The sequence below is a fragment of the Phyllobates terribilis genome, unplaced genomic scaffold, assembly GCF_046119375.1.
Source record: "Phyllobates terribilis strain yellow unplaced genomic scaffold, ASM4611937v1 Scaffold_67__1_contigs__length_7525285, whole genome shotgun sequence".
Lineage (NCBI taxonomy): Eukaryota > Metazoa > Chordata > Amphibia > Anura > Dendrobatidae > Phyllobates > Phyllobates terribilis.
In genome coordinates this window covers 4,938,417-4,964,852 of record NW_027362827.1, presented here as the reverse complement: position 1 = coordinate 4,964,852, position 26,436 = coordinate 4,938,417, and positions in this window count along the sequence as shown.

The following is a 26,436-nucleotide window of genomic DNA, read 5'->3' as shown; positions in this document are numbered from 1 at the left end:
TGATGTCAAGAAGGGCAGTGAACAATGAATCACTATTAGGTAAGTTCAAAAATAAATCCATTGGTTTTACTATGTTTTTCTTAATTCCAATCTAAACAGCTTGTGATGACATATTGTTCTTTATAAACACTCAGTACAAATTCTATCTCACAATGGCACTATCTCAATCCCAAAATGAATGCAAATTTCCATTGGCTCTATATGAAGCTTATTAGTAAGTAAATGAAAAAAAAAGTCTCGAGGATTAGAACTCATGAACTCCTGTTTACAAGATAGTCACATTAACCCAGTTAGCCACTGGAACATCACAGGTGCAAAGTGATGACAGGTGCAAAGTGATGTCAAGAAGGGAAGTGAACAATGAATCACTATTAGGTAAGTTCAAAAATAAATCCATTGGTTTTACTATGTTTTTCTTAATGCCAATCTAAACAGCTTGTGATGACATATTGTTCTTTATGAACACTTAGTACAGATTCTATCTCACAATTGCACTATCTCAATCCCAAAATCAATGCAAATTTCCATTGGCTCTATATGAAGCTTATTAGTAAGTAAATGAAAAAAAAAGTCTCGAGGATTAGAACTCATGAACTCCTGTTCACAAGACAGTCACATTAACCCAGTATGCCACTGGAACATCACAGACAGAAAGTGATGTCAAGAAGGGCAGGGAACAATGAATCACTATTAGTTAAGTTCAAAAAGAAATCCATTGTTTTCACTATGTTGTTCTTAATGCCAATCTTTGCAGCGTATGATGACATATTGTTCTTTATGAACACTTAGTACAGATTCTATCTCACAATTGCACTATCTCAATCCCAAAATCAATGCAAATTTCCATTGGCTCTATAGGAAGCTTATTAGTAAGTAAATGTAAAAGTGTCTCGAGGATTAGAACTCATGAACTCCTGTTCACAAGACAGTCACATTAACCCAGTTAGCCACTGGAACATGACAGGTGCAAAGAGATGTCAAGAAGGGCAGTGAACAATGAATCACTATTAGGTAAGTTCAAAAAGAAATCCATTGGTTTTACTATGTTGTTCTTAATGCCAATCTTTGCAGCGTAAGATGACATATTGTTCTTTATGAACACTTAGTACAGATTCTATCTCACAATTGCACTATCTCAATCCCAAAATCAATGCAAATTTCCATTGGCTCTATAGGAAGCTTATTAGTAAGTAAACAAAAAAATGTCTCGAAGATTAGAACTCATGAGCTCCTGTTAACAAGACATTCACATTAACCCAGTTAGCCACTGGAACATGACAGGTGGAAAGTGATGACAGGTGCAAAGTGATGTCAAGAAGGGCAGTGAACAATGAATCACTATTAGTTAAGTTCAAAAATAAATCCATTGGTTTTACTATGTTTTTCTTAATGCCAATCTAAACAGCTTGTGATGACATATTGTTCTTTATGAACAATTAGTACAGATTCTATCTCACAATTGCACTATCTCAATCCCAAAATCAATGCAAATTTCCATTGGCTCTATAGGAAGCTTATTAGTAAGTAAACGAAAAAATGTCTCGAAAATTAGAACTCATGAGCTCCTGTTTACAAGACAGTCACATTAACCCAGTTAGCCACTGGAACATGACTGGTGCAAAGTGATGACAGGTGCAAAGTGATGTCAAGAAGGGAAGTGAACAATGAATCACTATTAGGTAAGTTCAAAAATAAATCCATTGGTTTTACTATGTTTTTCTTAATGCCAATCTAAACAGCTTGTGATGACATATTGTTCTTTATGAACACTTAGTACAGATTCTATCTCACAATTGCACTATCTCAATCCCAAAATCAATGCAAATTTCCATTGGCTCTATAGGAAGCTTATTAGTAAGTAAATGTAAAAGTGTCTCGAGGATTAGAACTCATGAACTCCTGTTCACAAGACAGTCACATTAACCCAGTTAGCCACTGGAACATGACAGGTGCAAAGAGATGTCAAGAAGGGCAGTGAACAATGAATCACTATTAGGTAAGTTCAAAAAGAAATCCATTGGTTTTACTATGTTCTTCTTAATGCCAATCTTTGCAGCGTAAGATGACATATTGTTCTTTATGAACACTTAGTACAGATTCTATCTCACAATTGCACTATCTCAATCCCAAAATCAATGCAAATTTCCATTGGCTCTATAGGAAGCTTATTAGTAAGTAAACGAAAAAACGTCTCGAAGATTAGAACTCATGAGCTCCTGTTAACAAGACATTCACATTAACCCAGTTAGCCACTGGAACATGACTGGTGCAAAGTGATGACAGGTGCAAAGTGATGTCAAGAAGGGCAGTGAACAATGAATCACTATTAGTTAAGTTCAAAAATAAATCCATTGGTTTTACTATGTTTTTCTTAATGCCAATCTAAACAGCTTGTGATGACATATTGTTCTTTATGAACAATTAGTACAGATTCTATCTCACAATTGCACTATCTCAATCCCAAAATCAATGCAAATTTCCAGTGGCTCTATAGGAAGCTTATTAGTAAGTAAACGAAAAAATGTCTCGAAGATTAGAACTCATGAGCTCCTGTTTACAAGACAGTCACATTAACCCAGTTAGCCACTGGAACATGACTGGTGCAAAGTGATGACAGGTGCAAAGTGATGTCAAGAAGGGCAGTGAACAATGAATCACTATTAGGTAAGTTCAAAAATAAATCCATTGGTTTTACTATGTTTTTCTTAATGCAAATCTAAACAGCTTGTGATGACATATTGTTCTTTATAAACACTCAGTACAAATTCTATCTCACAATTGCACTATCTCAATCCCAAAATCAATGCAAATTTCCATTGGCTCTATAGGAAGCTTATTAGTAAGTAAATGAAAAAATGTCTCGAGGATTAGAACTCATGAACTCCTGTTCACAAGACAGTCACATTAACCCAGTTAGCCACTGGAACATGACGTGTGCAAAGAGATGTCAAGAAGGGCAGTGAACAATGAATCACTATTAGGTAATTTCAAAAAGAAATCCATTGGTTTTACTATGTTGTTCTTAATGCCAATCTTTGCAGCTTATGATAACATATTGTTCTTTATGAACACTTAGTACAGATTCTATCTCACAATTGCACTATCTCAATCCCAAAATCAATGCAAATTTTCATTGGCTCTATAGGAAGCTTATTAGTAAGTAAACGAAAAAATGTCTCGAGGATTAGAACTCATGAGCTCTTGTTTACAAGACAGTCACATTAACCCAGTTAGCCACTGGAACATGACTGGTGCAAAGTGATGACAGGTGCAAATTGATGTTAAGAAGGGCAGTGAACAATGAATCACTATTACGTAAGTTCAAAAATAAATCCATTGGTTTTACTATGTTTTTCTTAATGCCAATCTAAACAGCTTGTGATGACACATTGTTCTTTATGAACACTTAGTACAGATTCTATCTCACAATTGTACTATCTCAATCCCAAAATCAATGCAAATTTCCATTGGCTCTATAGGAAGCTTATTAGTAAGTAAACGAAAAAATGTCTCGAAGATAAGATCTCATGAGCTCCTGTTTACAAGACAGTCACATTAACCCAGTTAGCCACTGGAACATGACTGGTGCAAAGTGATGACAGGTGCAAAGTGATGTCAAGAAGGGCAGTGAACAATGAATCACTATTAGGTAAGTTCAAAAATAAATCGATTGGTTTTACTATGTTTTTCTTAATGCCAATCTAAACAGCTTGTGATGACATATTGTTCTTTATAAACACTCAGTACAAATTCTATCTCACAATTGCACTATCTCAATCCCAAAATCAATGCAAATTTCCATTGGCTCTATAGGAAGCTTATTAGTAAGTAAATGAAAAAATGTCTCGAGGATTAGAACTCATGAACTCCTGTTCACAAGACAGTCACATTAACCCAGTTAGCCACTGGAACATGACGGGTGCAAAGAGATGTCAAGAAGGGCAGTGAACAATGAATCACTATTAGGTAAGTTCAAAAAGAAATCCATTGGTTTTACTATGTTGTTCTTAATGCCAATCTTTGCAGCGTATGATAACATATTCTTCTTTACGAACACTTAGTACAGATTCTATCACACAATTGCACTATCTCAATCCCAAAATCAATGCAAATTTTCATTGGCTCTATAGGAAGCTTATTAGTAAGTAAACGAAAAAATGTCTCGAGGATTAGAACTCATGAGCTCTTGTTTACAAGACAGTCACATTAACCCAGTTAGCCACTGGAACATGACAGGTGCAAAGTGATGACAGGTGCAAATTGATGTTAAGAAGGGCAGTGAAAAATGAATCACTATTAGGTAAGTTCAAAAATAAATCCATTGGTTTTACTATGTTTTTCTTAATGCCAATCTAAACAGCTTGTGATGACACATTGTTCTTTATGAACACTTAGTACAGATTCTATCTCACAATTGCACTATCTCAATCCCAAAATCAATGCAAATTTCCATTGGCTCTAAAGGAAGCTTATTAGTAAGTAAATGAAGAAATGTCTCGAGGATTAGAACTCATGAACTTCTGTTCACAAGACAGTCTCATTAACCCAGTTAGCCACTGGAACATGACAGGTGCAAAGAGATGTCAAGAAGGGCAGTGAACAATGAATCACTATTAGGTAAGTTCAAAAAGAAATCCATTGGTTTTACTATGTTGTTCTTAATGCCAATCTTTGCAGCGTAAGATGACATACTGTTCTGTATGAACACTTAGTACAGATTCTATCTCACAATTGCACTATCTCAATCCCAAAATCAATGCAAATTTCCATTGGCTCTATAGGAAGCTTATTAGTAAGTAAACGAAAAAATGTCTCGAAGATTAGAACTCATGAGCTCCTGTTAACAAAACAGTCATATTAACCCAGTTAGCCACTGGAACATGACAGGTGGAAAGTGATGACAGGTGCAAAGTGATGTCAAGAAGGGCAGTGAACAATGAATCACTATTAGTTAAATTCAAAAATAAATCCATTGGTTTTACTATGTTTTTCTTAATGCCAATCTAAACAGCGTGTGATGACATATTGTTCTTTATGAACAATTAGTACAGATTCTATCTCACAATTGCACTATCTCAATCCCAAAATCAATGCAAATTTCCATTGGCTCTATAGGAAGCTTATTAGTAAGTAAACGAAAAAATGTCTCGAAGATTAGAACTCATGAGCTCCTGTTTACAAGACAGTCACATTAACCCAGTTAGCCACTGGAACATGACTGGTGCAAATTGATGACAGGTGCAAAGTGATGTCAAGAAGGGCAGTGAACAATGAATCACTATTAGGTAAGTTCAAAAATAAATCCATTGGTTTTACTATGTTTTTCTTAATGCCAATCTAAACAGCTTGTGATGACATATTGTTCTTTATAAACACTCAGTACAAATTCTATCTCACAATTGCACTATCTCAATCCCAAAATCAATGCAAATTTCCATTGGCTCTATAGGAAGCTTATTAGTCAGTAAATGAAAAAATGTCTCGAGGATTAGAACTCATGAACTCCTGTTCACAAGACAGTCACATTAACCCAGTTAGCCACTGGAACAAGACAGGTGCAAAGAGATGTCAAGAAGGGCAGTGAACAATGAATCACTATTAGGTAAGTTCAAAAAGAAATCCATTGGTTTTACTATGTTGTTCTTAATGCCAATCTTTGCAGCGTATGATAACATATTGTTCTTTATGAACACTTAGTACAGATTCTATCTCACAATTGCACTATCTCAATCCCAAAATCAATGCAAATTTCCATTGGCTCTATAGGAAGCTTATTAGTAAGTAAATGTAAAAGTGTCTCGAGGATTAGAACTTATGAACTCCTGTTCACAAGACAGTCACATTAACCCAGTTAGCCACTGGAACATGACAGGTGCAAAGAGATGTCAAGAAGGGCAGTGAACAATGAATCACTATTAGGTAAGTTCAAAAAGAAATCCATTGGTTTTACTATGTTGTTCTTAATGCCAATCTTTGCAGCGTAAGATGACATATTGTTCTTTATGAACACTTAGTGCAGATTCTATCTCACAATTGCACTATCTCAATCCCAAAATCAATGCAAATTTCCATTGGCTCTATAGGAAGATTATTAGTAAGTAAACGAAAAAATGTCTGGAAGATTAGAACTCATGAGCTCCTGTTAACAAGACAGTCAAATTAACCCAGTTAGCCACTGGAACATGACAGGTGGAAAGTGATGACAGGTGCAAAGTGATGTCAAGAAGGGCAGTGAACAATGAATCACTATTAGGTAAGTTCAAAAAGAAATCCATTGGTTTTACTATGTTTTTCTTTAAGCCAATCTATACAGCTTGTGATGACACATTGTTCTTTATGAACACTTAGTACAGATTCTATCTCACAATTGCACTATCTCAATCCCAAAATCAATGCAAATTTCCATTGGCTCTATAGGAAGCTTATTAGTAAGTAAATGAAAAAGTGTCTCGAGGATTAGAACTCATGAACTCCTGTTCACAAGACAGTCACATTAACCCAGTCACATTAACCCAGTATGCCACTAGAACATCACAGACAGAAAATGATGTCAAGAAGGGCAGGGAACAATGAATCACTATTAGTTAAGTTCAAAAAGAAATCCATTGTTTTCACTATGTTGTTCTTAATGCCAATCTTTGCAGCGTATGATGACATATTGTTCTTTATGAACACTTAGTACAGATTCTATCACACAATTGCACTATCTCAATCCCAAAATCAATGCAAATTTCCATTGGCTCTATAGGAAGCTTATTAGTAAGTAAATGTAAAAGTGTCTCGAGGATTAGAACTCATGAACTCCTGTTCACAACACAGTCACATTAACCCAGTTAGCCACCGAAACATGACAGGTGCAAAGAGATGTCAAGAAGGGCAGTGAACAATGAATCACTATTAGGTAAGTTCAAAAAGAAATCCATTGGTTTTACTATGTTGTTCTTAATGCCAATCTTTGCAGCGTAAAATGACATATTGTTCTGTATGAACACTTAGTACAGATTCTATCTCACAATTGCACTATCTCAATCCCAAAATCAATGCAAATTTCCATTGGCTCTATAGGAAGCTTATTAGTAAGTAAACGAAAAAATGTCTCGAAGATTAGAACTCATGAGCTCCTGTTAACAAAACAGTCATATTAACCCAGTTAGCCACTGGAACATGACAGGTGGAAAGTGATGACAGGTGCAAAGTGATGTCAAGAAGGGCAGTGAACAATGAATCACTATTAGTTAAGTTCAAAAATAAATCCATTGGTTTTACTATGTTTTTCTTAATGCCAATCTAAACAGCGTGTGATGACATATTGTTCTTTATGAACAATTAGTACAGATTCTATCTCACAATTGCACTATCTCAATCCCAAAATCAATGCAAATTTCCATTGGCTCTATAGGAAGCTTATTAGTAAGTAAACGAAAAAATGTCTCGAAGATTAGAACTCATGAGCTCCTGTTTACAAGACAGTCACATTAACCCAGTTAGCCACTGGAACATGACTGGTGCAAATTGATGACAGGTGCAAAGTGATGTCAAGAAGGGCAGTGAACAATGAATCACTATTAGGTAAGTTCAAAAATAAATCCATTGGTTTTACTATGTTTTTCTTAATGCCAATCTAAACAGCTTGTGATGACATATTGTTCTTTATAAACACTCAGTACAAATTCTATCTCACAATTGCACTATCTCAATCCCAAAATCAATGCAAATTTCCATTGGCTCTATAGGAAGCTTATTAGTCAGTAAATGAAAAAATGTCTCGAGGATTAGAACTCATGAACTCCTGTTCACAAGACAGTCACATTAACCCAGTTAGCCACTGGAACAAGACAGGTGCAAAGAGATGTCAAGAAGGGCAGTGAACAATGAATCACTATTAGGTAAGTTCAAAAAGAAATCCATTGGTTTTACTATGTTGTTCTTAATGCCAATCTTTGCAGCGTATGATAACATATTGTTCTTTATGAACACTTAGTACAGATTCTATCTCACAATTGCACTATCTCAATCCCAAAATCAATGCAAATTTCCATTGGCTCTATAGGAAGCTTATTAGTAAGTAAATGAAAAAGTGTCTTGAGGATTAGAACTCATGAACTCCTGTTCACAAGACAGTCACATTAACCCAGTTAGCCACTGGAACATGACAGGTGGAAAGTGATGACAGGTGCAAAGTGATGTCAAGAAGGGCAGTGAACAATGAATCACTATTAGTTAAGTTCAAAAATAAATCCATTGTTTTTACTATGTTTTTCTTAATGCCAATCTAAACAGCTTGTGATGACATATTGTTCTTTATGAACAATTAGTACAGATTCTATCTCACAATTGCACTATCTCAATCCCAAAATCAATGCAAATTTCCATTGGCTCTATAGGAAGCTTATTAGTAAGTAAACGAAAAAATGTCTCGAAGATTAGATCTCATGAGCTCCTGTTTACAAGACAGTCACATTAACGCAGTTAGCCACTGGAAGATGACTGGTGCAAAGTGATGACAGGTGCAAAGTGATGTCAAGAAGGGCAGTGAACAATGAATCACTATTAGGTAAGTTCAAAAATAAATCCATTGGTTTTACTATGTTTTTCTTAATGCCAATCTAAACAGCTTGTGATGACATATTGTTCTTTATAAACACTCAGTACAAATTCTATCTCACAATGGCACTATCTCAATCCCAAAATCAATGCAAATTTCCATTGGCTCTATATGAAGCTTATTAGTAAGTAAATGAAAAAAAAAGTCTCGAGGATTAGAACTCATGAACTCCTGTTTACAAGATAGTCACATTAACCCAGTTAGCCACTGGAACATGACAGGTGCAAAGTGATGACAGGTGCAAAGTGATGTCAAGAAGGGAAGTGAACAATGAATCACTATTAGGTAAGTTCAAAAATAAATCCATTGGTTTTACTATGTTTTTCTTAATGCCAATCTAAACAGCTTGTGATGACATATTGTTCTTTATGAACACTTAGTACAGATTCTATCTCACAATTGCACTATCTCTATCCCAAAATCAATGCAAATTTTCATTGGCTCTATAGGAAGCTTATTAGTAAGTAAATGAAAAAATGTCTCGAGGTTTAGAACTCATGAACTCATGTTTATAAGACAGTAACATTAACCCAGTAAGCCACTGGAACATCACAGACACAAAGTAATGTCAAGAAGGGCAGGGAACAATGAATCACTATTAGTTAAGTTCAAAAAGAAATCCATTGTTTTCACTATGTTGTTCTTAATGCCAAACTTTGCAGCGTAAGATGACATATTGTTCTTTATGAACACTTAGTACAGATTCTATCTCACAATTGGACTATCTCAATCAAAAAATCAATGCAAATTTCCATTGGCTCTATAGGAAGCTTATTAGTAAGTAAACGAAAAAATGTCTCGAAGATTAGAACTCATGAGCTCCTGTTAACAAGACATTCACATTAACCCAGTTAGCCACTGGAACATGACTGGTGCAAAGTGATGACAGGTGCAAAGTGATGTCAAGAAGGGCAGTGAACAATGAATCACTATTAGGTAAGTTCAAAAATAAATCCATTGGTTTTACTATGTTTTTCTTAATGCCAATCTAAACAGCTTGTGATGACATATTGTTCTTTATAAACACTCAGTACAAATTCTATCTCACAATTGCACTATCTCAATCCCAAAATCAATGCAAATTTCCATTGGCTCTATAGGAAGCTTATTAGTAAGTAAATGAAAAAATGTCTCGAGGATTAGAACTCATGAACTCCTGTTTACTAGTCAGTCACATTAACGCAGTTAGCCACTGGAAGATGACTGGTGCAAAGTGATGACAGGTGCAAAGTGATGTCAAGAAGGGCAGTGAACAATGAATCACTATTAGGTAAGTTCAAAAATAAATCCATTGGTTTTACTATGTTTTTCTTAATTCCAATCTAAACAGCTTGTGATGACATATTGTTCTTTATAAACACTCAGTACAAATTCTATCTCACAATGGCACTATCTCAATCCCAAAATGAATGCAAATTTCCATTGGCTCTATATGAAGCTTATTAGTAAGTAAATGAAAAAAAAAGTCTCGAGGATTAGAACTCATGAACTCCTGTTTACAAGATAGTCACATTAACCCAGTTAGCCACTGGAACATCACAGGTGCAAAGTGATGACAGGTGCAAAGTGATGTCAAGAAGGGAAGTGAACAATGAATCACTATTAGGTAAGTTCAAAAATAAATCCATTGGTTTTACTATGTTTTTCTTAATGCCAATCTAAACAGCTTGTGATGACATATTGTTCTTTATGAACACTTAGTACAGATTCTATCTCACAATTGCACTATCTCAATCCCAAAATCAATGCAAATTTCCATTGGCTCTATATGAAGCTTATTAGTAAGTAAATGAAAAAAAAAGTCTCGAGGATTAGAACTCATGAACTCCTGTTCACAAGACAGTCACATTAACCCAGTATGCCACTGGAACATCACAGACAGAAAGTGATGTCAAGAAGGGCAGGGAACAATGAATCACTATTAGTTAAGTTCAAAAAGAAATCCATTGTTTTCACTATGTTGTTCTTAATGCCAATCTTTGCAGCGTATGATGACATATTGTTCTTTATGAACACTTAGTACAGATTCTATCTCACAATTGCACTATCTCAATCCCAAAATCAATGCAAATTTCCATTGGCTCTATAGGAAGCTTATTAGTAAGTAAATGTAAAAGTGTCTCGAGGATTAGAACTCATGAACTCCTGTTCACAAGACAGTCACATTAACCCAGTTAGCCACTGGAACATGACAGGTGCAAAGTGATGTCAAGAAGGGCAGTGAACAATGAATCACTATTAGGTAAGTTCAAAAATAAATCCATTGGTTTTACTATGTTTTTCTTAATGCCAATCTAAACAGCTTGTGATGACATATTGTTCTTTATAAACACTCAGTACAAATTCTATCTCACAATGGCACTATCTCAATCCCAAAATCAATGCAAATTTCCATTGGCTCTATATGAAGCTTATTAGTAAGTAAATGAAAAAAAAAGTCTCGAGGATTAGAACTCATGAACTCCTGTTTACAAGATAGTCACATTAACCCAGTTAGCCACTGGAACATGACAGGTGCAAAGTGATGACAGGTGCAAAGTGATGTCAAGAAGGGAAGTGAACAATGAATCACTATTAGGTAAGTTCAAAAATAAATCCATTGGTTTTACTATGTTTTTCTTAATGCCAATCTAAACAGCTTGTGATGACATATTGTTCTTTATGAACACTTAGTACAGATTCTATCTCACAATTGCACTATCTCTATCCCAAAATCAATGCAAATTTTCATTGGCTCTATAGGAAGCTTATTAGTAAGTAAATGAAAAAATGTCTTGAGGTTTAGAACTCATGAACTCATGTTTATAAGACAGTAACATTAACCCAGTAAGCCACTGGAACATCACAGACACAAAGTAATGTCAAGAAGGGCAGGGAACAATGAATCACTATTAGTTAAGTTCAAAAAGAAATCCATTGTTTTCACTATGTTGTTCTTAATGCCAATCTTTGCAGCGTAAGATGACATATTGTTCTTTATGAACACTTAGTACAGATTCTATCTCACAATTGGACTATCTCAATCAAAAAATCAATGCAAATTTCCATTGGCTCTATAGGAAGCTTATTAGTAAGTAAACGAAAAAATGTCTCGAAGATTAGAACTCATGAGCTCCTGTTAACAAGACATTCACATTAACCCAGTTAGCCACTGGAACATGACTGGTGCAAAGTGATGACAGGTGCAAAGTGATGTCAAGAAGGGCAGTGAACAATGAATCACTATTAGGTAAGTTCAAAAATAAATCCATTGGTTTTACTATGTTTTTCTTAATGCCAATCTAAACAGCTTGTGATGACATATTGTTCTTTATAAACACTCAGTACAAATTCTATCTCACAATTGCACTATCTCAATCCCAAAATCAATGCAAATTTCCATTGGCTCTATAGGAAGCTTATTAGTAAGTAAATGAAAAAATGTCTCGAGGATTAGAACTCATGAACTCCTGTTTACAAGACAACCACATTAACGCAGTTAGCCACTGGAAGATGACTGGTGCAAAGTGATGACAGGTGCAAAGTGATGTCAAGAAGGGCAGTGAACAATGAATCACTATTAGGTAAGTTCAAAAATAAATCCATTGGTTTTACTATGTTTTTCTTAATTCCAATCTAAACAGCTTGTGATGACATATTGTTCTTTATAAACACTCAGTACAAATTCTATCTCACAATGGCACTATCTCAATCCCAAAATGAATGCAAATTTCCATTGGCTCTATATGAAGCTTATTAGTAAGTAAATGAAAAAAAAAGTCTCGAGGATTAGAACTCATGAACTCCTGTTTACAAGATAGTCACATTAACCCAGTTAGCCACTGGAACATCACAGGTGCAAAGTGATGACAGGTGCAAAGTGATGTCAAGAAGGGAAGTGAACAATGAATCACTATTAGGTAAGTTCAAAAATAAATCCATTGGTTTTACTATGTTTTTCTTAATGCCAATCTAAACAGCTTGTGATGACATATTGTTCTTTATGAACACTTAGTACAGATTCTATCTCACAATTGCACTATCTCAATCCCAAAATCAATGCAAATTTCCATTGGCTCTATAGGAAGCTTATTAGTCAGTAAATGAAAAAATGTCTCGAGGATTAGAACTCATGAACTCCTGTTCACAAGACAGTCACATTAACCCAGTTAGCCACTGGAACAAGACAGGTGCAAAGAGATGTCAAGAAGGGCAGTGAACAATGAATCACTATTAGGTAAGTTCAAAAAGAAATCCATTGGTTTTACTATGTTGTTCTTAATGCCAATCTTTGCAGCGTATGATAACATATTGTTCTTTATGAACACTTAGTACAGATTCTATCTCACAATTGCACTATCTCAATCCCAAAATCAATGCAAATTTCCATTGGCTCTATAGGAAGCTTATTAGTAAGTAAATGAAAAAGTGTCTTGAGGATTAGAACTCATGAACTCCTGTTCACAAGACAGTCACATTAACCCAGTTAGCCACTGGAACATGACAGGTGGAAAGTGATGACAGGTGCAAAGTGATGTCAAGAAGGGCAGTGAACAATGAATCACTATTAGTTAAGTTCAAAAATAAATCCATTGTTTTTACTATGTTTTTCTTAATGCCAATCTAAACAGCTTGTGATGACATATTGTTCTTTATGAACAATTAGTACAGATTCTATCTCACAATTGCACTATCTCAATCCCAAAATCAATGCAAATTTCCATTGGCTCTATAGGAAGCTTATTAGTAAGTAAACGAAAAAATGTCTCGAAGATTAGAACTCATGAGCTCCTGTTTACAAGACAGTCACATTAACGCAGTTAGCCACTGGAAGATGACTGGTGCAAAGTGATGACAGGTGCAAAGTGATGTCAAGAAGGGCAGTGAACAATGAATCACTATTAGGTAAGTTCAAAAATAAATCCATTGGTTTTACTATGTTTTTCTTAATGCCAATCTAAACACCTTGTGATGACATATTGTTCTTTATAAACACTCAGTACAAATTCTATCTCACAATGGCACTATCTCAATCCCAAAATCAATGCAAATTTCCATTGGCTCTATATGAAGCTTATTAGTAAGTAAATGAAAAAAAAAGTCTCGAGGATTAGAACTCATGAACTCCTGTTTACAAGATAGTCACATTAACCCAGTTAGCCACTGGAACATGACAGGTGCAAAGTGATGACAGGTGCAAAGTGATGTCAAGAAGGGAAGTGAACAATGAATCACTATTAGGTAAGTTCAAAAATAAATCCATTGGTTTTACTATGTTTTTCTTAATGCCAATCTAAACAGCTTGTGATGACATATTGTTCTTTATGAACACTTAGTACAGATTCTATCTCACAATTGCACTATCTCTATCCCAAAATCAATGCAAATTTTCATTGGCTCTATAGGAAGCTTATTAGTAAGTAAATGAAAAAATGTCTCGAGGTTTAGAACTCATGAACTCATGTTTATAAGACAGTAACATTAACCCAGTAAGCCACTGGAACATCACAGACACAAAGTAATGTCAAGAAGGGCAGGGAACAATGAATCACTATTAGTTAAGTTCAAAAAGAAATCCATTGTTTTCACTATGTTGTTCTTAATGCCAATCTTTGCAGCGTAAGATGACATATTGTTCTTTATGAACACTTAGTACAGATTCTATCTCACAATTGGACTATCTCAATCAAAAAATCAATGCAAATTTCCATTGGCTCTATAGGAAGCTTATTAGTAAGTAAACGAAAAAATGTCTCGAAGATTAGAACTCATGAGCTCCTGTTAACAAGACATTCACATTAACCCAGTTAGCCACTGGAACATGACTGGTGCAAAGTGATGACAGGTGCAAAGTGATGTCAAGAAGGGCAGTGAACAATGAATCACTATTAGGTAAGTTCAAAAATAAATCCATTGGTTTTACTATGTTTTTCTTAATGCCAATCTAAACAGCTTGTGATGACATATTGTTCTTTATAAACACTCAGTACAAATTCTATCTCACAATTGCACTATCTCAATCCCAAAATCAATGCAAATTTCCATTGGCTCTATAGGAAGCTTATTAGTAAGTAAATGAAAAAATGTCTCGAGGATTAGAACTCATGAACTCCTGTTTACAAGACAGTCACATTAACGCAGTTAGCCACTGGAAGATGACTGGTGCAAAGTGATGACAGGTGCAAAGTGATGTCAAGAAGGGCAGTGAACAATGAATCACTATTAGGTAAGTTCAAAAATAAATCCATTGGTTTTACTATGTTTTTCTTAATTCCAATCTAAACAGCTTGTGATGACATATTGTTCTTTATAAACACTCAGTACAAATTCTATCTCACAATGGCACTATCTCAATCCCAAAATGAATGCAAATTTCCATTGGCTCTATATGAAGCTTATTAGTAAGTAAATGAAAAAAAAAGTCTCGAGGATTAGAACTCATGAACTCCTGTTTACAAGATAGTCACATTAACCCAGTTAGCCACTGGAACATGACAGGTGCAAAGTGATGACAGGTGCAAAGTGATGTCAAGAAGGGAAGTGAACAATGAATCACTATTAGGTAAGTTCAAAAATAAATCCATTGGTTTTACTATGTTTTTCTTAATTCCAATCTAAACAGCTTGTGATGACATATTGTTCTTTATAAACACTCAGTACAAATTCTATCTCACAATGGCACTATCTCAATCCCAAAATGAATGCAAATTTCCATTGGCTCTATATGAAGCTTATTAGTAAGTAAATGAAAAAAAAAGTCTCGAGGATTAGAACTCATGAACTCCTGTTTACAAGATAGTCACATTAACCCAGTTAGCCACTGGAACATCACAGGTGCAAAGTGATGACAGGTGCAAAGTGATGTCAAGAAGGGAAGTGAACAATGAATCACTATTAGGTAAGTTCAAAAATAAATCCATTGGTTTTACTATGTTTTTCTTAATGCCAATCTAAACAGCTTGTGATGACATATTGTTCTTTATGAACACTTAGTACAGATTCTATCTCACAATTGCACTATCTCAATCCCAAAATCAATGCAAATTTCCATTGGCTCTATATGAAGCTTATTAGTAAGTAAATGAAAAAAAAAGTCTCGAGGATTAGAACTCATGAACTCCTGTTCACAAGACAGTCACATTAACCCAGTATGCCACTGGAACATCACAGACAGAAAGTGATGTCAAGAAGGGCAGGGAACAATGAATCACTATTAGTTAAGTTCAAAAAGAAATCCATTGTTTTCACTATGTTGTTCTTAATGCCAATCTTTGCAGCGTATGATGACATATTGTTCTTTATGAACACTTAGTACAGATTCTATCTCACAATTGCACTATCTCAATCCCAAAATCAATGCAAATTTCCATTGGCTCTATAGGAAGCTTATTAGTAAGTAAATGTAAAAGTGTCTCGAGGATTAGAACTCATGAACTCCTGTTCACAAGACAGTCACATTAACCCAGTTAGCCACTGGAACATGACAGGTGCAAAGTGATGTCAAGAAGGGCAGTGAACAATGAATCACTATTAGGTAAGTTCAAAAATAAATCCATTGGTTTTACTATGTTTTTCTTAATGCCAATCTAAACAGCTTGTGATGACATATTGTTCTTTATAAACACTCAGTACAAATTCTATCTCACAATGGCACTATCTCAATCCCAAAATCAATGCAAATTTCCATTGGCTCTATATGAAGCTTATTAGTAAGTAAATGAAAAAAAAAGTCTCGAGGATTAGAACTCATGAACTCCTGTTTACAAGATAGTCACATTAACCCAGTTAGCCACTGGAACATGACAGGTGCAAAGTGATGACAGGTGCAAAGTGATGTCAAGAAGGGAAGTGAACAATGAATCACTATTAGGTAAGTTCAAAAATAAATCCATTGGTTTTACTATGTTTTTCTTAATGCCAATCTAAACAGCTTGTGATGACATATTGTTCTTTATGAACACTTAGTACAGATTCTATCTCACAATTGCACTATCTCTATCCCAAAATCAATGCAAATTTTCATTGGCTCTATAGGAAGCTTATTAGTAAGTAAATGAAAAAATGTCTCGAGGTTTAGAACTCATGAACTCATGTTTATAAGACAGTAACATTAACCCAGTAAGCCACTGGAACATCACAGACACAAAGTAATGTCAAGAAGGGCAGGGAACAATGAATCACTATTAGTTAAGTTCAAAAAGAAATCCATTGTTTTCACTATGTTGTTCTTAATGCCAATCTTTGCAGCGTAAGATGACATATTGTTCTTTATGAACACTTAGTACAGATTCTATCTCACAATTGGACTATCTCAATCAAAAAATCAATGCAAATTTCCATTGGCTCTATAGGAAGCTTATTAGTAAGTAAACGAAAAAATGTCTCGAAGATTAGAACTCATGAGCTCCTGTTAACAAGACATTCACATTAACCCAGTTAGCCACTGGAACATGACTGGTGCAAAGTGATGACAGGTGCAAAGTGATGTCAAGAAGGGCAGTGAACAATGAATCACTATTAGGTAAGTTCAAAAATAAATCCATTGGTTTTACTATGTTTTTCTTAATGCCAATCTAAACAGCTTGTGATGACATATTGTTCTTTATAAACACTCAGTACAAATTCTATCTCACAATTGCACTATCTCAATCCCAAAATCAATGCAAATTTCCATTGGCTCTATAGGAAGCTTATTAGTAAGTAAATAAAAAAATGTCTCGAGGATTAGAACTCATGAACTCCTGTTTACAAGACAGTCACATTAACGCAGTTAGCCACTGGAAGATGACTGGTGCAAAGTGATGACAGGTGCAAAGTGATGTCAAGAAGGGCAGTGAACAATGAATCACTATTAGGTAAGTTCAAAAATAAATCCATTGGTTTTACTATGTTTTTCTTAATTCCAATCTAAACAGCTTGTGATGACATATTGTTCTTTATAAACACTCAGTACAAATTCTATCTCACAATGGCACTATCTCAATCCCAAAATGAATGCAAATTTCCATTGGCTCTATATGAAGCTTATTAGTAAGTAAATGAAAAAAAAAGTCTCGAGGATTAGAACTCATGAACTCCTGTTTACAAGATAGTCACATTAACCCAGTTAGCCACTGGAACATCACAGGTGCAAAGTGATGACAGGTGCAAAGTGATGTCAAGAAGGGAAGTGAACAATGAATCACTATTAGGTAAGTTCAAAAATAAATCCATTGGTTTTACTATGTTTTTCTTAATGCCAATCTAAACAGCTTGTGATGACATATTGTTCTTTATGAACACTTAGTACAGATTCTATCTCACAATTGCACTATCTCAATCCCAAAATCAATGCAAATTTCCATTGGCTCTATAGGAAGCTTATTAGTCAGTAAATGAAAAAATGTCTCGAGGATTAGAACTCATGAACTCCTGTTCACAAGACAGTCACATTAACCCAGTTAGCCACTGGAACAAGACAGGTGCAAAGAGATGTCAAGAAGGGCAGTGAACAATGAATCACTATTAGGTAAGTTCAAAAAGAAATCCATTGGTTTTACTATGTTGTTCTTAATGCCAATCTTTGCAGCGTATGATAACATATTGTTCTTTATGAACACTTAGGACAGATTCTATCTCACAATTGCACTATCTCAATCCCAAAATCAATGCAAATTTCCATTGGCTCTATAGGAAGCTTATTAGTAAGTAAATGAAAAAGTGTCTTGAGGATTAGAACTCATGAACTCCTGTTCACAAGACAGTCACATTAACCCAGTTAGCCACTGGAACATGACAGGTGGAAAGTGATGACAGGTGCAAAGTGATGTCAAGAAGGGCAGTGAACAATGAATCACTATTAGTTAAGTTCAAAAATAAATCCATTGTTTTTACTATGTTTTTCTTAATGCCAATCTAAACAGCTTGTGATGACATATTGTTCTTTATGAACAATTAGTACAGATTCTATCTCACAATTGCACTATCTCAATCCCAAAATCAATGCAAATTTCCATTGGCTCTATAGGAAGCTTATTAGTAAGTAAACGAAAAAATGTCTCGAAGATTAGAACTCATGAGCTCCTGTTTACAAGACAGTCACATTAACGCAGTTAGCCACTGGAAGATGACTGGTGCAAAGTGATGACAGGTGCAAAGTGATGTCAAGAAGGGCAGTGAACAATGAATCACTATTAGGTAAGTTCAAAAATAAATCCATTGGTTTTACTATGTTTTTCTTAATGCCAATCTAAACACCTTGTGATGACATATTGTTCTTTATAAACACTCAGTACAAATTCTATCTCACAATGGCACTATCTCAATCCCAAAATCAATGAAAATTTCCATTGGCTCTATATGAAGCTTATTAGTAAGTAAATGAAAAAAAAAGTCTCGAGGATTAGAACTCATGAACTCCTGTTTACAAGATAGTCACATTAACCCAGTTAGCCACTGGAACATGACAGGTGCAAAGTGATGACAGGTGCAAAGTGATGTCAAGAAGGGAAGTGAACAATGAATCACTATTAGGTAAGTTCAAAAATAAATCCATTGGTTTTACTATGTTTTTCTTAATGCCAATCTAAACAGCTTGTGATGACATATTGTTCTTTATGAACACTTAGTACAGATTCTATCTCACAATTGCACTATCTCTATCCCAAAATCAATGCAAATTTTCATTGGCTCTATAGGAAGCTTATTAGTAAGTAAATGAAAAAATGTCTCGAGGTTTAGAACTCATGAACTCATGTTTATAAGACAGTAACATTAACCCAGTAAGCCACTGGAACATCACAGACACAAAGTAATGTCAAGAAGGGCAGGGAACAATGAATCACTATTAGTTAAGTTCAAAAAGAAATCCATTGTTTTCACTATGTTGTTCTTAATGCCAATCTTTGCAGCGTAAGATGACATATTGTTCTTTATGAACACTTAGTACAGATTCTATCTCACAATTGGACTATCTCAATCAAAAAATCAATGCAAATTTCCATTGGCTCTATAGGAAGCTTATTAGTAAGTAAACGAAAAAATGTCTCGAAGATTAGAACTCATGAGCTCCTGTTAACAAGACATTCACATTAACCCAGTTAGCCACTGGAACATGACTGGTGCAAAGTGATGACAGGTGCAAAGTGATGTCAAGAAGGGCAGTGAACAATGAATCACTATTAGGTAAGTTCAAAAATAAATCCATTGGTTTTACTATGTTTTTCTTAATGCCAATCTAAACAGCTTGTGATGACATATTGTTCTTTATAAACACTCAGTACAAATTCTATCTCACAATTGCACTATCTCAATCCCAAAATCAATGCAAATTTCCATTGGCTCTATAGGAAGCTTATTAGTAAGTAAATGAAAAAATGTCTCGAGGATTAGAACTCATGAACTCCTGTTTACAAGACAGTCACATTAACGCAGTTAGCCACTGGAAGATGACTGGTGCAAAGTGATGACAGGTGCAAAGTGATGTCAAGAAGGGCAGTGAACAATGAATCACTATTAGGTAAGTTCAAAAATAAATCCATTGGTTTTACTATGTTTTTCTTAATTCCAATCTAAACAGCTTGTGATGACATATTGTTCTTTATAAACACTCAGTACAAATTCTATCTCACAATGGCACTATCTCAATCCCAAAATGAATGCAAATTTCCATTGGCTCTATATGAAGCTTATTAGTAAGTAAATGAAAAAAAAAGTCTCGAGGATTAGAACTCATGAACTCCTGTTTACAAGATAGTCACATTAACCCAGTTAGCCACTGGAACATCACAGGTGCAAAGTGATGACAGGTGCAAAGTGATGTCAAGAAGGGAAGTGAACAATGAATCACTATTAGGTAAGTTCAAAAATAAATCCATTGGTTTTACTATGTTTTTCTTAATGCCAATCTAAACAGCTTGTGATGACATATTGTTCTTTATGAACACTTAGTACAGATTCTATCTCACAATTGCACTATCTCAATCCCAAAATCAATGCAAATTTCCATTGGCTCTATATGAAGCTTATTAGTAAGTAAATGAAAAAAAAAGTCTCGAGGATTAGAACTCATGAACTCCTGTTCACAAGACAGTCACATTAACCCAGTATGCCACTGGAACATCACAGACAGAAAGTGATGTCAAGAAGGGCAGGGAACAATGAATCACTATTAGTTAAGTTCAAAAAGAAATCCATTGTTTTCACTATGTTGTTCTTAATGCCAATCTTTGCAGCGTATGATGACATATTGTTCTTTATGAACACTTAGTACAGATTCTATCTCACAATTGCACTATCTCAATCCCAAAATCAATGCAAATTTCCATTGGCTCTATAGGAAGCTTATTAGTAAGTAAATGTAAAAGTGTCTCGAGGATTAGAACTCATGAACTCCTGTTCACAAGACAGTCACATTAACCCAGTTAGCCACTGGAACATGACAGGTGCAAAGTGATGTCAAGAAGGGCAGTGAACAATGAATCACTATTAGGTAAGTTCAAAAATAAATCCATTGGTTTTACTATGTTTTTCTTAATGCCAATCTAAACAGCTTGTGATGACATATTGTTCTTTATAAACACTCAGTACAAATTCTATCTCACAATGGCACTATCTCAATCCCAAAATCAATGCAAATTTCCATTGGCTCTATATGAAGCTTATTAGTAAGTAAATGAAAAAAAAAGTCTCGAGGATTAGAACTCATGAACTCCTGTTTACAAGATAGTCACATTAACCCAGTTAGCCACTGGAACATGACAGGTGCAAAGTGATGACAGGTGCAAAGTGATGTCAAGAAGGGAAGTGAACAATGAATCACTATTAGGTAAGTTCAAAAATAAATCCATTGGTTTTACTATGTTTTTCTTAATGCCAATCTAAACAGCTTGTGATGACATATTGTTCTTTATGAACACTTAGTACAGATTCTATCTCACAATTGCACTATCTCTATCCCAAAATCAATGCAAATTTTCATTGGCTCTATAGGAAGCTTATTAGTAAGTAAATGAAAAAATGTCTCGAGGTTTAGAACTCATGAACTCATGTTTATAAGACAGTAACATTAACCCAGTAAGCCACTGGAACATCACAGACACAAAGTAATGTCAAGAAGGGCAGGGAACAATGAATCACTATTAGTTAAGTTCAAAAAGAAATCCATTGTTTTCACTATGTTGTTCTTAATGCCAATCTTTGCAGCGTAAGATGACATATTGTTCTTTATGAACACTTAGTACAGATTCTATCTCACAATTGGACTATCTCAATCAAAAAATCAATGCAAATTTCCATTGGCTCTATAGGAAGCTTATTAGTAAGTAAACGAAAAAATGTCTCGAAGATTAGAACTCATGAGCTCCTGTTAACAAGACATTCACATTAACCCAGTTAGCCACTGGAACATGACTGGTGCAAAGTGATGACAGGTGCAAAGTGATGTCAAGAAGGGCAGTGAACAATGAATCACTATTAGGTAAGTTCAAAAATAAATCCATTGGTTTTACTATGTTTTTCTTAATTCCAATCTAAACAGCTTGTGATGACATATTGTTCTTTATAAACACTCAGTACAAATTCTATCTCACAATGGCACTATCTCAATCCCAAAATGAATGCAAATTTCCATTGGCTCTATATGAAGCTTATTAGTAAGTAAATGAAAAAAAAAGTCTCGAGGATTAGAACTCATGAACTCCTGTTTACAAGATAGTCACATTAACCCAGTTAGCCACTGGAACATCACAGGTGCAAAGTGATGACAGGTGCAAAGTGATGTCAAGAAGGGAAGTGAACAATGAATCACTATTAGGTAAGTTCAAAAATAAATCCATTGGTTTTACTATGTTTTTCTTAATGCCAATCTAAACAGCTTGTGATGACATATTGTTCTTTATGAACACTTAGTACAGATTCTATCTCACAATTGCACTATCTCAATCCCAAAATCAATGCAAATTTCCATTGGCTCTATATGAAGCTTATTAGTAAGTAAATGAAAAAAAAATTCTCGAGGATTAGAACTCATGAACTCCTGTTCACAAGACAGTCACATTAACCCAGTATGCCACTGGAACATCACAGACAGAAAGTGATGTCAAGAAGGGCAGGGAACAATGAATCACTATTAGTTAAGTTCAAAAAGAAATCCATTGTTTTCACTATGTTGTTCTTAATGCCAATCTTTGCAGCGTATGATGACATATTGTTCTTTATGAACACTTAGTACAGATTCTATCTCACAATTGCACTATCTCAATCCCAAAATCAATGCAAATTTCCATTGGCTCTATAGGAAGCTTATTAGTAAGTAAATGTAAAAGTGTCTCGAGGATTAGAACTCATGAACTCCTGTTCACAAGACAGTCACATTAACCCAGTTAGCCACTGGAACATGACAGGTGCAAAGAGATGTCAAGAAGGGCATTGAACAATGAATCACTATTAGGTAAGTTCAAAAAGAAATCCATTGGTTTTACTATGTTGTTCTTAATGCCAATCTTTGCAGCGTAAGATGACATATTGTTCTTTATGAACACTTAGTACAGATTCTATCTCACAATTGCACTATCTCAATCCCAAAATCAATGCAAATTTCCATTGGCTCTATAGGAAGCTTATTAGTAAGTAAACAAAAAAATGTCTCGAAGATTAGAACTCATGAGCTCCTGTTAACAAGACATTCACATTAACCCAGTTAGCCACTGGAACATGACAGGTGGAAAGTGATGACAGGTGCAAAGTGATGTCAAGAAGGGCAGTGAACAATGAATCACTATTAGTTAAGTTCAAAAATAAATCCATTGGTTTTACTATGTTTTTCTTAATGCCAATCTAAACAGCTTGTGATGACATATTGTTCTTTATGAACAATTAGTACAGATTCTATCTCACAATTGCACTATCTCAATCCCAAAATCAATGCAAATTTCCATTGGCTCTATAGGAAGCTTATTAGTAAGTAAACGAAAAAATGTCTCGAAGATTAGAACTCATGAGCTCCTGTTTACAAGACAGTCACATTAACCCAGTTAGCCACTGGAACATGACTGGTGCAAAGTGATGACAGGTGCAAAGTGATGTCAAGAAGGGAAGTGAACAATGAATCACTATTAGGTAAGTTCAAAAATAAATCCATTGGTTTTACTATGTTTTTCTTAATGCCAATCTAAACAGCTTGTGATGACATATTGTTCTTTATGAACAATTAGTACAGATTCTATCTCACAATTGCACTATCTCAATCCCAAAATCAATGCAAATTTCCATTGGCTCTATAGGAAGCTTATTAGTAAGTAAATGAAAAAATGTCTCGAGGATTAGAACTCATGAACTCCTGTTCACAAGACAGTCACATTAACCCAGTTAGCCACTGGAACATGACGTGTGCAAAGAGATGTCAAGAAGGGCAGTGAACAATGAATCACTATTAGGTAATTTCAAAAAGAAATCCATTGGTTTTACTATGTTGTTCTTAATGCCAATCTTTGCAGCTTATGATAACATATTGTTCTTTATGAACACTTAGTACAGATTCTATCTCACAATTGCACTATCTCAATCCCAAAATCAATGCAAATTTTCATTGGCTCTATAGGAAGCTTATTAGTAAGTAAACGAAAAAATGTCTCGAGGATTAGAACTCATGAGCTCTTGTTTACAAGACAGTCACATTAACCCAGTTAGCCACTGGAACATGACTGGTGCAAAGTGATGACAGGTGCAAATTGATGTTAAGAAGGGCAGTGAACAATGAATCACTATTACGTAAGTTCAAAAATAAATCCATTGGTTTTACTATGTTTTTCTTAATGCCAATCTAAACAGGTTGTGATGACACATTGTTCTTTATGAACACTTAGTACAGATTCTATCTCACAATTGTACTATCTCAATCCCAAAATCAATGCAAATTTCCATTGGCTCTATAGGAAGCTTATTAGTAAGTAAACGAAAAAATGTCTCGAAGATAAGATCTCATGAGCTCCTGTTTACAAGACAGTCACATTAACCCAGTTAGCCACTGGAACAAGACTGGTGCAAAGTGATGACAGGTGCAAAGTGATGTCAAGAAGGGCAGTGAACAATGAATCACTATTAGGTAAGTTCAAAAATAAATCCATTGGTTTTACTATGTTTTTCTTAATGCCAATCTAAACAGCTTGTGATGACATATTGTTCTTTATAAACACTCAGTACAAATTCTATCTCACAATTGCACTATCTCAATCCCAAAATCAATGCAAATTTCCATTGGCTCTATAGGAAGCTTATTAGTAAGTAAATGAAAAAATATCTCGAGGATTAGAACTCATGAACTCCTGTTCACAAGACAGTCACATTAACCCAGTTAGCCACTGGAACATGACGGGTGCAAAGAGATGTCAAGAAGGGCAGTGAACAATGAATCACTATTAGGTAAGTTCAAAAAGAAATCCATTGGTTTTACTATGTTGTTCTTAATGCCAATCTTTGCAGCGTATGATAACATATTCTTCTTTACGAACACTTAGTACAGATTCTATCACACAATTGCACTATCTCAATCCCAAAATCAATGCAAATTTTCATTGGCTCTATAGGAAGCTTATTAGTAAGTAAACGAAAAAATGTCTCGAGGATTAGAACTCATGAGCTCTTGTTTACAAGACAGTCACATTAACCCAGTTAGCCACTGGAACATGACAGGTGCAAAGTGATGACAGGTGCAAATTGATGTTAAGAAGGGCAGTGAAAAATGAATCACTATTAGGTAAGTTCAAAAAGAAATCCATTGGTTTTACTATGTTTTTCTTTAAGCCAATCTATACAGCTTGTGATGACACATTGTTCTTTATGAACACTTAGTACAGATTCTATCTCACAATTGCACTATCTCAATCCCAAAATCAATGCAAATTTCCATTGGCTCTATAGGAAGCTTATTAGTAAGTAAATGAAAAAGTGTCTCGAGGATTAGAACTCATGAACTCCTGTTCACAAGACAGTCACATTAACCCAGTCACATTAACCCAGTATGCCACTAGAACATCACAGACAGAAAATGATGTCAAGAAGGGCAGGGAACAATGAATCACTATTAGTTAAGTTCAAAAAGAAATCCATTGTTTTCACTATGTTGTTCTTAATGCCAATCTTTGCAGCGTATGATGACATATTGTTCTTTATGAACACTTAGTACAGATTCTATCTCACAATTGCACTATCTCAATCCCAAAATCAATGCAAATTTCCATTGGCTCTATAGGAAGCTCATTAGTAAGTAAATGTAAAAGTGTCTCGAGGATTAGAACTCATGAACTCCTGTTCACAAGACAGTCACATTAACCCAGTTAGCCACCGAAACATGACAGGTGCAAAGAGATGTCAAGAAGGGCAGTGAACAATGAATCACTATTAGGTAAGTTCAAAAAGAAATCCATTGGTTTTACTATGTTGTTCTTAATGCCAATCTTTGCAGCGTAAGATGACATACTGTTCTGTATGAACACTTAGTACAGATTCTATCTCACAATTGCACTATCTCAATCCCAAAATCAATGCAAATTTCCATTGGCTCTATAGGAAGCTTATTAGTAAGTAAACGAAAAAATGTCTCGAAGATTAGAACTCATGAGCTCCTGTTAACAAAACAGTCATATTAACCCAGTTAGCCACTGGAACATGACAGGTGGAAAGTGATGACAGGTGCAAAGTGATGTCAAGAAGGGCAGTGAACAATGAATCACTATTAGTTAAGTTCAAAAATAAATCCATTGGTTTTACTATGTTTTTCTTAATGCCAATCTAAACAGCGTGTGATGACATATTGTTCTTTATGAACAATTAGTACAGATTCTATCTCACAATTGCACTATCTCAATCCCAAAATC